Source organism: Elephantulus edwardii, unplaced genomic scaffold (genome assembly GCF_000299155.1).
Source record: "Elephantulus edwardii isolate Elephantulus edwardi_28Jun2011 unplaced genomic scaffold, EleEdw1.0 scaffold00066, whole genome shotgun sequence".
Classification (NCBI taxonomy): domain Eukaryota; kingdom Metazoa; phylum Chordata; class Mammalia; order Macroscelidea; family Macroscelididae; genus Elephantulus; species Elephantulus edwardii.
In genome coordinates this window covers 13,950,546-13,954,375 of record NW_006399816.1, presented here as the reverse complement: position 1 = coordinate 13,954,375, position 3,830 = coordinate 13,950,546, and positions in this window count along the sequence as shown.

Genomic DNA, 3,830 nt, shown 5'->3' with positions numbered 1-3,830 from the left:
TTCACTCAGCATAATGTTCTCCAGAGTCAACATTTACAGAGATTTTGGATTTCCATTCATTCATTGTTGCACTTTTCTCCCTGCCCACCCCTCCCCCCTAGTTCGCTCTTCTCTTTAAAAACGAAAAGAAAAATTCCTTCATTGGTATACAGTTCTCCCTCACTGCCACCCCAAGGACACTCCACTATGCAACCTTCATATTCTGGACTCTTGTGATAACCATAATGCCCTATCATACCACTTTTAAACTGTTCTCTCCCTCATCTGTTTCAATGCAGTATACAGAATTTATCCAGTTTTTCTCAGTCTTACCCCAACCCTTATGTCAGTCCCATTCTACAACAGTGGCACCATGCTGTATTTGTCCTTTTGTGACTGAGATATTTCACTCAGCATTATGTCTTCCAGGGTCTCCCATTTTGAATAATGCATGGGTTCCTTATTTTTCAATGCAGCATAGTATTCCATTGTGTGAATATACCACAGCTTCTCTCTCCATTTGTTTGTTGATGGTATAGTTTGCTTTTTAAATTATGTTACTAGAAAGCTAAAATAATGAAGGGAAATTAATGATCAAGGCTGAAAAACCTCAATTCATTACTTCTGTTTATAATTTATAGTACGTAAAGAGTTAAAAGCATTATTCTACAAAATTACCTTAATTAACATAAAGTAAATGAAATAATATAATTCTGTCTTGAGTGACAGATGCTCAGTAAATATTTGCTGTATCCACATTTGTGCTTCCAGATCAGATTATAAAAAAATGTAAATTCAGGGTTTTCACCTTCCAGTAATATAGAAAGAAATATAGCTTCGTATTTAGGTCGCAGCTCTGTATAATATGTTCTTTCCTTTTCAGAGGCTCATATAGGTCCACGAGCTAGAGAAAAACTAACCTCAGTCAATACTGTTTTCTCCATTTTGAAAATAACCTAGGAAAGTTTAGGCCTTAATTTTAAGGGAAAGCCAAGTATAACATGTTTAATAGGAACTTACTTAAGAGGTTCTTACTTATAAGAATGTTGTTGTTGTTGTTATGTGCCGTCGAGTCATTTGCGACTCATAGTGACCCTATGTACAACAGCCCTAGACCCTGCTCTATCCTGTGCACTGCTTCTGACACACCCATCCCGATTACCCCAGTCACTGAATCGATCCACCTCATAGAGGGTCATCCCCTCCTGCGCTGTCCCTCTACTCTACCCAGCATGATGTCCCTCTCCAAAGACCTGTCTCTCCTTGCAACATGTCCAAAGTATGTCATACGAAGCCCCAGAAGCCTTGCCTCCAAAGAGTAGCCTGGTTTAATCCTCTCTAGGATGAATCTGTTTGTTTTCTTGGCAGTCCATTGTACATTCAGTACTCTTCTCCAGCACCACAGCTCAAAGGCGTCAATTCTCCTTCTGTCCTCCATAGTCATTGTCCAGCTCTCTGATGCATAACAAATGATTGCAAAGACCATGGCCTGTATCAGGTGCACCTTCGTCTCCAAAGAGACACCGTTGCTCTTGAGTACTTTAGAGAGATCCCTAGCAGCAGACTTTGCCATCGCAAAATGTTTTTTGATTTCCTGGCTGCTGGTTCTTTATAAGAATAGATGTAGAAATTCAGATAAAATATTAGAAGAAAAGTACTTTTGTCCTGATTTTTTTACTTCCTGTAAGTATTCTAATATAAGCAAATTAGGAAAGAAAATTTTCTTAAGGAAAAAAAATGTACATATCAAATGTTGAACATTCTGATCTACCTTCTCAGATTGAGATTTTAGAGAAAACGACTACTATTTATGAAGAAGAGAAGCGCAATCTACAACAGGAACTGGAAACTCAGAATCAGAAGCTTCAGCGGCAGTTTTCTGATAAACGAAGATTAGAGGCCAGGTTGCAAGGCATGGTGACAGAAACTACAATGAAGTGGGAGAAAGAATGTGTGAGTGTCATTCTTTTTATGCTTGTCTCAGTTGCATGACTTACTTGAAATTGCAGTTTAAATCTTTTTTAATTATACTTGATTGAGGTGCGGTTTTTAATGGAGGTGGTGATAGTAGCCACATTTCAGCTCATTTCTCTCAAAATCAGTGGCAGGTTAATATTATACAGTACCATTAGCTCCAAAGAGGAACTGTTAGTCAGAGGGAGTAAAGTGACTGGGGTGGTAGGGCATTTATTTGGTATGCTTGGATTAGTGATATATTGGCCTTGATGATCTGTAGGAGCGTCGAGTAGCAGCCAAACAGCTAGAGATGCAGAATAAACTCTGGGTCAAAGATGAGAAGTTGAAACAACTGAAGGCTATTGTTACTGAACCCAAAGCAGAAAAGCCAGAGCGGCCTTCTCGAGCACGTGATCAGGAGCGAGACAAAGTTGCTCCAAGATCTGTCTCTCCATCACCAGTACCTGTAAGTTAATTGTAGCTTTCCGGTAATGTAATATTAGAGAACTTTTTTTAAGTTTGTTTTTTTTTTTGTTCTGCCTTTTTTTTTTTTAAATAGTAAAGATAGTTTTATTAGAAAGTTACATCCCCAAAGGGACGGACCTCTTTCCTTGAAAGGAAATAATGGAAGCGAGGCCAGAACATTTGTTTGGTTTTTTTTTTTGCTTGAGTTCTGTTTTTTTTTTTTAAGAACATTTGTTTTTATTGACTTTTGTAAGGATAAAATTTTCATACTAATTGCTATATTTCTTAATCTTTTAAAATATTTTTAAATCAAGAATAAAGTCAACCCAAAAACTTGGTTATTTCATATAATTATGATTTGAACTCTTCATGTGCTAAAATTGTAAAGAAATGTAACTGAAGTAATGAATTGTTTGAGTTTTTCAGCCTTGTTCATTAATTTCTCTTCACTCTTTTTAGCTTTCTAGTAACTATATTGCTCAGATTCCCAACGGCCAGCACCTCATGAGGCAGCCACAGCTACATAGGCGCTCTAACTCTTGCAGCAGCATTTCTGTAGCTTCCTGTATTTCGGAATGGGAGCAGAAAAATCCTTCGTACAACTCACCTCTCAATGTCACATCTGTTGCAAGGCGTAGGCAGCAGGAGCCAGAACAAAGTAAAGCTTGTATGGTGTCAGACAGAAGGCGAGGGATGTACTGGACTGAAGGCAGGGAGGTGGCTCCTACATTCAGAAATGAGATAGAAATAGAAGAGGATCCTTGCTGCAGGGTTAGTGCCAGTATTATCTTAAAGCATTGAAACAATTGATTTTATCTCTGGTTTGGTTGGTTTTATTTTTAAGTAACTTGGTTCAGAAATTTCAGTAGAAAGATGGGTGGGCTCCAATATGAAAAATCTGTATGCTAGTTAATTTCCAAGAATAAAGTCACCCGGAAATCAAGGTCTGGCTCTTCATCTTAAAAAGCACAAATATGTTTGACAACAGAAATAATCCCTGTGCATTCCATGAATTGAATTCCATTTGGCATGTACCAAAGTTGTTTTCAGTTGTATAAGCTATTCAGTAGTGCACAAAATTCTTACATTTTGAATATTTTTCTTCTTTGGTTCTTTTTCTCCAAATTAGGAGCCTGGTGGCCATCGATTAAAGCAGTCATCTGCTAATGGAATAGGTAGTAGTTTGAACCCACCAGCTACTGCATGGGAGAAAGATGTGACTATCTGCTTCCCAGATTTATAGCCTTGGCAACGTCTGGGCAGTTCCACTCTGTCCTGGGATTACTATAAATCAGGATCAGCTCAATAGAGTTGTTTTCTTCAGATTAAATATTTTGCTGGTTTTGAACTTCTGGTTTAAAAAAAAACTTTCCCCCAAGTGTTTTATCTTAAGATGTTAAACTAAAGCTTGAAAGTAACACTTTCCTCTT